This window comes from Bombina bombina, chromosome 5, assembly GCF_027579735.1.
Source record: "Bombina bombina isolate aBomBom1 chromosome 5, aBomBom1.pri, whole genome shotgun sequence".
NCBI lineage: Eukaryota > Metazoa > Chordata > Amphibia > Anura > Bombinatoridae > Bombina > Bombina bombina.
Window position 1 is genome coordinate 815166890 of NC_069503.1, and position 13396 is coordinate 815180285.

General features: G+C 38.3%; 1 protein-coding gene across 6 annotated transcripts in view; it reads right to left on the bottom strand.

Moving 5' to 3' along the window:
• Window positions 1–13396, bottom strand: part of PTPRM (protein tyrosine phosphatase receptor type M) — a 1348209-nt gene that overhangs the window by 288057 nt on the left and 1046756 nt on the right. The gene's annotated exons all lie outside the window — the stretch shown is intronic.

Sequence of the window (13396 nt, forward strand, 5' to 3'; positions counted from 1 at the left end):
TACTTAAAACTCCAGTCCCAATGCGAAGAGTACTACCCTCCATAAGAGACTACTCCGATCTTCGGCACTTCTCTGCCATCCTCCTGTGACAAAAGGCAAAGAATGACTGGTGGATGAGGGAAGTGGGGGAGGTATTTAAGCCTTTGGCTGGTTTGTCTTTGCCTCCGTCTGGTGGCCAGATTCTTAATTCCCAACAGTAATGAATGAAGCCGTGGACTCTCCTCCACTTTAGATGGAAAATGTTTTAACACTTTTAATAGTGCTTTTTTTAGTTTAGCTTTTCTTTATAATCTACACCCAGAATATAAATGGACATTACAAATATATTTTACATATTCATATGAAAGAATATTATGTAAACATGTTATTTTATATTAAAAAAGTAGAAGTTAAATATGATATTTATTTTGAAATCAACAAGAAGTGCATGTTTGTGCACAACTCATCCCTACTGGCAGAATAGACTGGTGGACAGTGACATCCACAAAGTGTTTTTTTTTTTTTTAAAGCACAAGAATATCCATTTTATTTCCACAAAACCATTATTAGTGTTAAAATGCCATCCCTTAGATGCAACAAAAATAATTAAAGGGACATGAAACCTAAAAAATTCCTTTAATAATTCAGACAGCATTTACAATTTAAGGAAGTTAAAGAAGTTTGTATGCACGTATCAGTAGCTCTGTAGTTTGTGCACACTACCACCATCTATTGTTCTTGCAAATGTATAACGGCTGCCAAAAATGTGCACGCTTCTGAGCCTGCTTACCCGCTTTTCAGCAAATTATACTTAAAGGGATACTAAACCCATTTTTTTTATTTCATGATTCAGATAGAGCATGCAATTTTAAGCAACTTTCTAATCTACTCCTATTATCAATTTTTCTTAGTTCTCTTGCTATCTTTATTTAAAAAGCAGGAATGTGATGCATAGGAGCCGGCCCATTTTTGGTTGAGAACCTGGGTTATGCTTGCTTATTGGTGGGTAAATGTCAGCTTCCAATAAGCAAGCGCTATCCATGGTGCTGAACCTAAAATGGGATGGCTGCTAAGATTTACATTCCTGCTTATAAAATAAAGATAGCAAGAAAACAAAGAAAAAATGATAATAGGAGTAAATTAGAAAGTTGCTTAAAATGTCATGCTCTATCTGAATCATGAAAGAAAAAATTTGGGTTCAGTGTCCCTTTAAGTTAAAGTAAATTTACCAACTGAAATAAATTAAAACTTTAAAAAAAAAAAAAAAAAAATTGTACATTGTATCTGAATGTTAATATCTAGCGCACTATAAAAGGACTGCTATGTCCATATTCACATTCTTACAGAATAGCTAAAAAAGTTTCAGAAATAGTTTTTCAGTTCAAACTACAAAGTGCACTGTTCTGCAATTTTAAGTTTGTGTCGTTAATTGAAATGACTCCTACCACTCCCTGCAATGCATGGTTGTGAAATGAATAGCTGGTCCCCATGGCTTGGCGGGAGTTAGTTTGCTGTTTATTCAAAGATACCAGCAGAAGTTAATAGACAGTTATAAACTAATTGAGTGTATCTATAGTGATATCTTCCTATTCATCTCGCTCATTCTATTTAGCTCTGTTAACCTTCCATATGGCGCTGAACCCTGCTGATCTAAACATTCATACACTGAAGTTAAAAAAGCCCTCACACTGGGGAGCTAATAGCTTAACTGCTTTTCTAAATATGTTTGACAATACTGATATTAGCACCACTGTGTCACATCTACAATTTTCCTAAAGGCTGGCAGAGAATTGTTAATCTTTTTCACTCCTCATAGACACAAGAGGAATTAATATTCAACAGTACAAAACAGATTATCAACTCCAGAAACATAGTAATAGCATTTGTTTCATTACAGGAGCCATCTAAATATCCATTCTAATGCCTGAATTCTAGTTGGGCATCTGTTGCAATAAATTAGGCTTGATTTGCTTTTTTCATGCCTCACATTCTAACTTATGCTGTCATCTTAATGATCTGAAAAGCAAAATAATGTGTGGTGGTGCTTTTCAAACATTTTCCTTATAGTTTTAATGAGGTTCAGTTTAGGCATGATATTCTAGATGAATCTTAACTTATAATGCACAATGGATAAAGTTGTGCCACTATGTTTAAAACTAGTTAAATGGTCATAATACTCATATGCTAGATCACTTAAAAGTGATTTAGCATAACTGTAAAAATATGACAAGAAAATATCACCTGTAAAATATCACATGTAAAAAAGGTAGATATTTTACCTCAACATTTCTTCTGCTCACAAAAGTAAATGCTTTGTGATCAGTTATTCTTCAGCTACTGTCAGCTGCATATTGAAAGAAAAAAAAAACCCAGCCAATCAGTGCTGATGTCACACTTTGATTTACTGTAATCTCATGAGATTTCACTGAAATCTCAAGAGCTTTTTTAATAAACTTCCTTAACCCCTTACCGACCATGGCGTACCCTGTTTGTCGCTTGTCATTAAGGGTTTTTCTGCCTATAATAGTGCAGGTCTTTCTGCCAGCAGCAAAACCCCACTATTGCATCCTCCCACCTGCAGGCTTCCTGAAATAGAGGGGTTTGGCCAGACTGCGGTATTAAAAAAACAAGCCCCATAGAAAGGTACATTGCTGGTCGTTAAGAGGTTAAACTAAGGAGGGATATAACATGAGTGTGCCTGTACATACCAAATGCACACTCCCTTGCAAGTCCCGGGACTAGCATCCTGATTTGCTGCTTAAAGTCCTTTTAGAATGGGATGTGGCTACTGAGGAAATTTTAAGGCAAAATAACTTCCTTTTCTACATAGAGATTTTCATGTGATATTTTCACGTCAGCTTTTTACAGATAAGATGCAGCACTTTCAAGTGCTTCAACATTTGGGTATCATGTCCGTCCCTTTAATTGTGATTTTTTTTTGTGTTGGGCTGTGATTTAATTTTTACAACCTTTTTTAACTTGTTCTTTAACACAACATAGCACAGAATGCAACCTTTGAACTTTTACCCTGGTTACACTACATACATGACTAGGCCTCCATGAATCAAGTAGTGGGGACAGACAATGTTCCCAGCCAGAGTACCTGTACACGTACACTTAGAGTTAGAAAGGCCGCATCTGATCATTTATCACTGCACAAATATTTACTCACTGAATCTACAGCTTCATAAATTTAGTCGACAATCAAAAAATTAAAATGAAACCCAAAATTGTACTTTGGTGATTCAGATAGAGCGTACTGTTTTAACCTAGTTTCCAATTTGCTTATTTTATTATATTTGCTTAATTTTTGTATCCTTTGTTGAAGAAGCAGTGATGCACTACTGTGAGCTAGCTTAACACATCATGTGAGCCAGTAGTGTATTGCTACTCCTAAGCCTACCTAGTTATACTATTCAACAAAGGATACTAAGAGAAAAAAAGTACATTTGATAATAGAAGTAAATTGTAAAGTTGTTTAAAATTGCATCTGAATCATTAAAGTTTAATTCTGACTTTACAACCAATGTATTCACAAACTTTTCAACACTACAATGTCTCTTCTACTCCATCAGAATAGCTGCGCAAAATGGGTTTTTCTTGAGTTGTAAAAATGTGAGGCTATTCCAATATATATTTAATAATATATATTTTATTATTTTTTATGTATCAGTTGATGAATAAATGAAAAGCTATAACTACATCCGGGTGTGTGTATATATGATTTGGAGACCTTGCAGGTTATATATGGTAAAAAATAAATATATTATTACTGTTGGTGACACTTTTACATGAGTACTGGTTGAAGGTGGGAGGACAATTTCTGCAGTACATCACTATATTAACAACTATATCAGGGATAGCAAACTAGCAGCCCTCTGCCCTAGTTTATGTAACTCAGGGAAAAAAGCAGAGCTCAACATGTGGACAATGTTAGGAAATATATTATTTGTACTTATTCATAGCCATAAATGTATATGCTGCCCTTGAGGCTTCTGAAATATTTATCTATAGGTTCATGTGTTAAGATGTTGTGCATCAATGAACTATAAAAAAATTAGCTAAAGTGGAATACAATTTGGCAGCATAACTATTTATACTAATTATTATTTAAGATCATACTACAATTATATTCACATTGTTTAGTTTTTAGTTAAAGGGACAGTCTACCATAGAATTATTATTGTTTTAAAAGATAGATAATTCCTTTATTACCCATTCCCCAGTTTTGCACAACCAACAGTTATATTAATACACTTTTTACCTCTGTGATTACCTTGTATCTAGGAACCTTCTTCCAGCCTCCTGATCACATGTCTGTGACAGTTTATTATCTATTGTCTTAAATTTAGCATTGTTTTGTGCAAAATCTTAAATAACCCCCTGTGCCTGAACACAGTGTTATCTATATGGCCCACGTGTACTTTCTGTCTCTTTGTGTTGAAAAGAGATTTAAAAAGCCTGTGATAAGAGGCAGCCCTCAAAGGCTTAGAAATTAGCATATGAGCCTACCTATGTTTAGTTTAAACTAAGAATACCAAGAGAAAAAAAGCAAATTTGATGATTAAAGCAAATTGGAAAGTTGATTAAAATGAAAAGTCCTATCTGAATAATGAAAGTATAATTTATACTAGACTGTCCCTTTAACTCCAGTAACATCACTAGATCTCAGCAGCAGTATTCCATTAAAAAAAAAAAAAAAAAAAAACTTCTCAGCTCTTGAAAGCTAGTACGGATTCTTTTGTTTTTTTGCACAACATTTACATATTGCTCTACATAATCCTTCCTCAACAATTACCTGAAAGGGACATTAAGTTCAAATGCATGGGAGAACAGCTAATAGGCATGTTATGTTTGCAAGAAAATTATATGTCATAAAACCTTAATAAGCTTGAAAAGATGTCTATATTCTGTGCTATTTGCTTCTTATGCTACTGGTGGAGTAAGATACTACAACCCCTGGTTCTTTTTCCTATCTACCAGACATGCCCACAACCAATAAAGAGCTGATACAACAGTAAGTGGGAACAAAACAATTCTATAGATTGTCTGCAGTATTTGTAATTGGTGACTTTTATTGTTACTGTTATCAATATATATATTTGTAATGTTATTGATGGGCCAAAAAGTCCAGTTCTATTTTTGTTTAATATAAAATAGGGCATTTGTTAATTTGCAATTCAATATGGAAGCCTGGTGCCTCCATAGTCTAACAATGTACCTTAGAGATAGGAAGCAGAAAGTAAATAGTAAATCAGCTTTCAGTATCACTATATTATTACTGCTTTTTATTTGTTACTAAAATATTGAAATTTGCATGAATGATTTATAAGCATAATCAGTTTCAGGACCTCTAAAAATCCCTGCGATGAAAAATAAAATCCACCTGGTGTTTAGCCCTAGACACCAATCATTTCTTCTTAAATATATCCTTCAAATTAATGACAGTGAAACAAACAGTCTGTACTGTGTTGTGTGAACCCCAGCAAAAAAAGTAAATGTAAGTTGTACAGCCTATATGACAGTAAGAGAGATACTATCTCATTAATTAGTGAGCAAATTAGCTATAACTGACAACCAAACCAGACTTTATTAACTCCTTTAGGCATTGATACACAAACACAATCTACTTGCTAAAAAGGAGCAGATAAGATATGATAACAATCTCACAAGTCTCACTGTGGTGACTTAACTATTTGTGCTAGATATTAAAACTAGATATTAAATTCAACACTAGGCTAAAAGCAGGCTCTGTATTAAGATTTTACAGTGTGATAGATCGGTAGATAGACAGTAACTAATAAAAGCCCCCCATGCATTAGGATTGTATACATTCTGCACATACCTATGTATAGACTGGCTGCTATGTGCCCCCCCCCCAGCATTCGGGCCTTGGTGCAGCTGCACTGGCTGCACTAGTGGTAGTTACTCCCCTGGCTAAAACAACAATTCATTGACCAAAATATACTAAAATATAGGATATTTGTACTATTTATGATCTTACACATAGCTTAATGGTCACTTCAGCAGATAAGAAATTACAAGATATTCATAATCATAAAAAGTAAAATAATCTTTGCAGTTCCTCTCTATATCACATGCAGTGTGGCAACCTACTGACTTGCTTGACTCCTTCAGAAGACTTCATTAGTCACTGACAACTTCAATCTGCTTCAGTTATGTTACTTTTGGATCCCAAAGGAAAACAGCTCTCCTAAGCGATTCCAAGCTACAGTATAGATAAACTGGCTCATTTTACAACACATCAGACCAGCACGTCCTTACTCCCAACAGCATCTCAAAACACAGGAAAATCTATAAATGCTATTAACCTTGTCAAGGTATTAAATGAAAGAGATGTTTGCTTGTGAGGAAAGGAACTTATAAAGAAATGGCAGTCTAAAGCTTGGCACGCATCATTTACATAGGCAGAGTACAACAGAGAACCCAGTCGGTCACAAAAAGCTTTTGAGAATATGGAATCCTTTTGCCCTCTAATAACCTATACTATATGCTATATGTAGCATAACTGTTCAAGGCCATATAGAATCAAATCTAAGATAGGTCTACACAACTTGAAACATATTGAATGAAGACTCAATTCTTTTTAAAATAATTACAAATTATATTTGATATTAATCATCTTGAAAATCACTTTATACGTACAAACATAATTCTATTTTCCTTAAATTTAATATATCACCAGTTTGATTACTTTGGAAAAAAGAAAATCAAGGTCAAGACTGAAAAACATAATTTATGCTTACCTGATAAATTCCTTTCTTCTGTAGTGTGATCAGTCCACGGGTCATCATTACTTCTGGGATATTACTCCACCCCAACAGGAAGTGCAAGAGGATTCACCCAGCAGAGCTGCATATAGCTCCTCCCCTCTACGTCACTCCCAGTCATTCGACCAAGGACCAACGAGAAAGGAAAAGCCAAGGGTGAAGTGGTGACTGGAGTATAAATTAAAAAATATTTACCTGCCTTAAAAACAGGGCGGGCCGTGGACTGATCACACTACAGAAGAAAGGAATTTATCAGGTAAGCATAAATTATGTTTTCTTCTGTTAAGTGTGATCAGTCCACGGGTCATCATTACTTCTGGGATACCAATACCAAAGCAAAAGTACACGGATGACGGGAGGGATAGGCAGGCTCTTTATACAGAAGGAACTACTGCCTGAAGAACCTTTCTCCCAAAAATAGCCTCCGATGAAGCAAAAGTGTCAAATTTGTAAAATTTGGAAAAAGTATGAAGCGAAGACCAAGTTGCAGCCTTGCAAATCTGTTCAACAGAGGCCTCATTCTTGAAGGCCCAAGTGGAAGCCACAGCTCTAGTAGAATGAGCTGTAATTCTTTCAGGAGGCTGCTGTCCAGCAGTCTCATAAGCTAAACGAATTATGCTACGAAGCCAAAAAGAAAGAGAGAGGTAGCGGAAGCTTTTTTGACCTCTCCTCTGCCCAGAGTAAATGACAAACAGAGAAGACGTTTGTCGAAATTCCTTAGTTGCCTGTAAGTAAAATTTTAGAGCACGTACTACATCCAGGTTGTGCAGTAGACGTTCCTTCTTTGAAAAAGGATTTGGGCATAAAGAAGGAACAACAATCTCTTGATTGATATTCCTGTTAGTAACTACCTTAGGTAAGAACCCAGGTTTAGTACGCAGGACTACCTTATCCGAATGAAAAATCAAATAAGGAGAATCACAATGTAAGGCTGATAATTCAGAGACTCTTCGAGCCGAGGAAATAGCCATTAAAAATAGAACTTTCCAAGATAACAACTTTATATCAATGGAATGAAGGGGTTCAAACGGAACGCCCTGTAAAACATTAAGAACAAGGTTTAAACTCCATGGTGGAGCAACAGTTTTAAACACAGGCTTAATCCTGGCCAAAGCCTGACAAAAAGCCTGGACGTCAGGAACTTCTGACAGACGTTTGTGTAACAGAATGGACAGAGCTGAGATCTGTCCCTTTAATGAACTAGCAGATAAACCCTTTTCTAAACCTTCTTGTAGAAAAGACAATATCCTAGGAATCCTAACCTTACTCCAAGAGTAACCTTTGGATTCACACCAATATAGGTATTTACGCCATATCTTATGGTAAATCTTTCTGGTAACAGGTTTCCTAGCCTGTATTAAGATATCAATAACTGACTCAGAAAATCCACGTCTTGATAAAATCAAGCGTTCAATTTCCAAGCAGTCAGCTTCAGAGAAGTTAGATTTTGATGTTTGAAGGGACCCTGTATCAGAAGGTCCTGTTTCAGAGGTAGAGACCAAGGTGGACAGGATGACATGTCCACCAGGTCTGCATACCAAGTCCTGCGTGGCCACGCAGGTGCTATTAGAATCACTGATGCTCTCTCTTGTTTGATTCTGGCAATCAATCGAGGAAGCAACGGGAAGGGTGGAAACACGTAAGCCATCCTGAAGTCCCAAGGTGCTGTCAGAGCATCTATCAGGACTGCTCCTGGATCCCTGGATCTGGACCCGTAACGAGGAAGCTTGGCGTTCTGTCGAGACGCCATGAGATCTATCTCTGGTTTGCCCCAACGTCGAAGTATTTGGGCAAAGACCTCCGGATGAAGTTCCCACTCCCCCGGATGAAAAGTCTGACGACTTAAGAAATCCGCCTCCCAGTTCTCCACTCCCGGGATGTGGATTGCTGACAGGTGGCAAGAGTGAGACTCTGCCCAGCAAATTATCTTTGATACTTCCATCATAGCTAGGGAGCTTCTTGTCCCTCCCTGATGGTTGATGTAAGCTACAGTCGTGATGTTGTCCGACTGAAACCTGATGAACCCCCGAGTTGTCAACTGGGGCCAAGCCAGGAGGGCATTGAGAACTGCTCTCAATTCCAGAATGTTTATTGGCAGGAGACTCTCCTCCTGACTCCATTGTCCCTGAGCCTTCAGAGAATTCCAGACGGCACCCCAACCTAGAAGGCTGGCGTCTGTTGTTACAATTGTCCAGTCTGGTCTGCTGAATGGCATCCCCCTGGACAGATGTGGCCGAGAAAGCCACCATAGAAGAGAATTTCTGGTCTCTTGATCCAGATTCAGAGAAGGGGATAAGTCTGAGTAATCCCCATTCCACTGACTTAGCATGCACAGTTGCAGTGGTCTGAGGTGTAAGCGTGCAAAGGGTACTATGTCCATTGCCGCTACCATTAAGCCGATTATCTCCATGCATTGAGCCACTGACGGGTGTTGAATGGAATGAAGGGTGCGGCAAGCACTTTGAAGTCTTGTTAGCCTGTCCTCTGTCAGGTAAATCTTCATTTCTACAGAATCTATAAGAGTCCCCAGGAAGGGAACTCTTGTGAGTGGAACGAGTGAACTTTTCTTTTCGTTCACCTTCCATCCATGTGACCTTAGAAATGCCAGCACTAACTCTGTATGAGACTTGGCAGTTTGAAAGCTTGAAGCTTGTATCAGAATGTCGTCTAGGTATGGAGCTACCGAGATTCCCTGCGGTCTTAGTACCGCCAGAAGAGCACCCAGAACCTTTGTGAAGATTCTTGGAGCTGTAGCCAATCCGAATGGAAGAGCCACAAACTGGCAATGCCTGTCTAGGAAGGCAAACCTTAGGTACCGATAATGATCTTTGTGAATCGGTATGTGAAGGTAAGCATCTTTTAAATCTACAGTGGTCATGTATTGACCCTCTTGGATCATAGGTAAAATTGTCCGAATAGTCTCCATCTTGAACGATGGAACTCTTAGGAATTTGTTTAGGATCTTTAAGTCCAGGATTGGTCTGAAAGTTCCCTCTTTTTTGGGAACCACAAACAGATTTGAGTAAAACCCCTGTCCCTGTTCCGATCGTGGAACTGGATGGATTACTCCCATTAACAAGAGCTCTTGTACGCAGCGTAGAAACGCCTCTTTCTTTGTCTGGATTGTTGACAATCTTGACAGATGAAATCTCTCTCTTGGAGGAGAGTATTTGAAGTCCAGAAGGTATCCCTGAGATATTATCTCTAGCGCCCAGGGATCCTGAACATCTCTTGCCCAAGCCTGGGTGAAGAGAGAAAGTCTGCCCCCCACTAGATCCGATCCCGGATCGGGGGCCCTCAATTCATGCTGTTTTAGGGGCAGCAGCAGGTTTCCTAGTCTGCTTGCCCTTGTTCCAGGACTGGTTAGGTTTCCAGCCTTGTCTGTAGCGAGCAACAGCTCCTTCCTGTTTTGGTGCAGAGGAAGTTGATGCTGCTCCTGCTTTGAAATTACGAAAGGAACGAAAATTAGACTGTCTAGTCTTGGCTTTGGCTTTGTCCTGAGGCAGGGCATGGCCTTTACCTCCTGTAATGTCAGCGATAATCTCTTTCAACCCGGCCCGAATAAGGTCTGCCCTTTGAAAGGTATATTAAGCAATTTAGACTTAGAAGTAACATCAGCTGACCAGGATTTTAGCCACAGCGCCCTGCGTGCCTGAATGGCGAATCCTGAATTCTTTGCCGTAAGTTTAGTAAGATGTACTACGGCCTCCGAAATGAATGAATTAGTTAGTTTAAGGACTCTAAGCCTGTCCGTAATGTCGTCCAGAGTAGCTGAACCAATGTTCTCTTCCAGAGACTCAATCCAGAATGCCGCTGCAGCCGTGATCGGCGCAATGCATGCAAGGGGTTGCAATATAAAACCTTGTTGAACAAACATTTTCTTAAGGTAACCCTCTAACTTTTTATCCATTGGATCTGAAAAAGCACAGCTATCCTACACCGGGATAGTGGTACGCTTAGCTAAGGTAGAAACTGCTCCCTCCACCTTAGGGACCGTTTGCCATAAGTCCCTTGTGGTGGCGTCTATTGGAAACATTTTTCTAAATATCGGAGGGGGTGAGAACGGCACACCGGGTCTATCCCACTCCTTAGTAACAATTTCAGTAAGTCTCTTAGGTATAGGAAAAACCTCAGTACTCGTCGGTACCGCAAAATATTTATCCAACCTACACATTTTCTCTGGTATTGCAACTGTGTTACAATCATTCAGAGCCGCTAACACCTCCCCTAGTAATACACGGAGGTTTTCCAGTTTAAATTTAAAATTTGAAATATCTGAATCCAGTCTGTTTGGATCAGAACCGTCACCCACAGAATGAAGTTCTCCGTCCTCATGTTCTGCCACCTGTGACGCAGTGTCTGACATGGCCCTAATATTATCAGCGCACTCTGTTCTCACCCCAGAGTGATCACGCTTACCTCTTAGTTCTGGTAATTTAGCCAAAACCTCAGTCATAACAGTAGCCATATCCTGTAATGTGATTTGTAATGGCCGCCCAGATGTACTCGGCGCTACAATATCACGCACCTCCCTCTGAGCGGGAGATGTAGGTACTGACACGTGAGGCGAGTTAGTCGGCATAACTCTCCCCTCGTTGTTTGGTGAAATTTGTTCAATTTGTACAGATTGACTTTTATTTAAAGTAGCATCAATACAGTTAGTACATAAATTTCTATTGGGCTCCACTTTGGCATTGCAACAAATGACACAGGTATCATCCTCTGAATCAGACATGTTTAACACACTAGCAAATAAACTTGCAACTTGGAAATACAATTCAATTAGAATAATATTAAAACGTACTGTGCCTTTAAGAAGCACAGAAGATCTATGACAGTTGAAAATTAATAAATTGAAACAGTTATAGCCTCAATCCTTGTAAACAACACAACTTTAGCAAAGGTTTAATCCCATTAGCAAGGATAACAAATTCTGAAAGCAGGAAACAAATTACAGAATAAACGTTTTTTATCTCAGTCAAACTATAATTCTCACAGCTCTGCTGAGAGAAATTACCTCCCTCAAAATAAGTTTTGAAGACCCCTGAGCTCTGTAGAGATGAACCGGATCATGCAGGGAATACAATGAGTTGCTGACTGAAATATTTGATGCATAGTAAAAGCGCCAAAAAACGGCCCCTCCCCCTCACACACAGCAGTGAGGGAGAACAGAAACTGTCAGAAAAACAGATTAAGCAACTGCCAAGTGGAAAAATAGTGCCCAAACATTTATTCACACAGTACCTCAGCAAATGAAAACGATTTTACATTCCAGCAAAAACGTTAAACATAATCTCTAGTTATTAAACAGCTTTATGTATTTCTTACAGTGTAATTCTAGTGAAGTACCATTCCCCAGAATACTGAAGTGTAAAGTATACATACATGACATTATATCGGTATGGCAGGATTTTCTCATCAATTCCATTGTCAGAAAATAAAAACTGCTACATACCTCTATGCAGATTCATCTGCCCGCTGTCCCCTGATCTGAAGTTTACCTCACTCCTCAGATGGCCGAGAACAGCAATATGATCTTAACTACTCCGGCTAAAATCATAGCAAAACTCTGGTAGATTCTTCTTCAAACTCTGCCAGAGAGGTAATAACACACTCCGGTGCTATTTTAAAATAACAAACTTTTGATTGAAGATATAAAACTAAGTATAATCACCATAGTCCTCTCACACATCCTATCCAGTCGTTGGGTGCAAGAGAATGACTGGGAGTGACGTAGAGGGGAGGAGCTATATGCAGCTCTGCTGGGTGAATCCTCTTGCACTTCCTGTTGGGGAGGAGTAATATCCCAGAAGTAATGATGACCCGTGGACTGATCACACTTAACAGAAGAAATGATTAACTATATGTACCCATGCTCTAAAATATATGTCTTTGTGCAAATATTATGGTATGCTATTCTCTTCTACACAACGGGAAAGTGTAGTGCGATCTGACTATTTAATAGATGCATTGGCCATATATTTGTAACCCTACATTAAACAAATAGAACATTTTGTTCTGAAGAATAATATATTTAGGGAATATACATAGCAACACTTTATAGAATCTGAACTCGGCATATTCACTGTGTTTCTTTAAAATGACAAATCCAGTTTTCCTACATTATAGCTACAAATTGCTTAAAAACTTCACCAACCCAGTGCATCATATCAGGTTTATGTGCACCAAAACTGCACCTACATTCACTAATTAATACAAACACATACATACATATATAGCAGGGTATACTCAAAATAATGAAACAACTGAGTATTTTAAAGGGACACTGAACCCAAATTTTGTCTTTGTGATTCAGACAGGGCATGCAATTTTAAGCAACTTTCTAATTTACTCCTATTATCAATTTTTGTTTGTTCTTTTGCTATCTTTATTTGAAATAGTAGACATCTAAGCTAAGTAGCCAGACAATTTTTGGTTCAGACCCTGGACAGCACTTGTTTATTGGTGGGTGAATTTATCCACCAATCAGCAAGAACAACCCAGGTTGTTCACCAAAAATGGTCCGGCATCTAAACTTACATTCTTGCTGTTCAAATAGAGATACCAAGAGAATGAAGAAAATGTTATAATAGGAGTAAATTGGAAAGTTGCTTAAAATTGTGTGC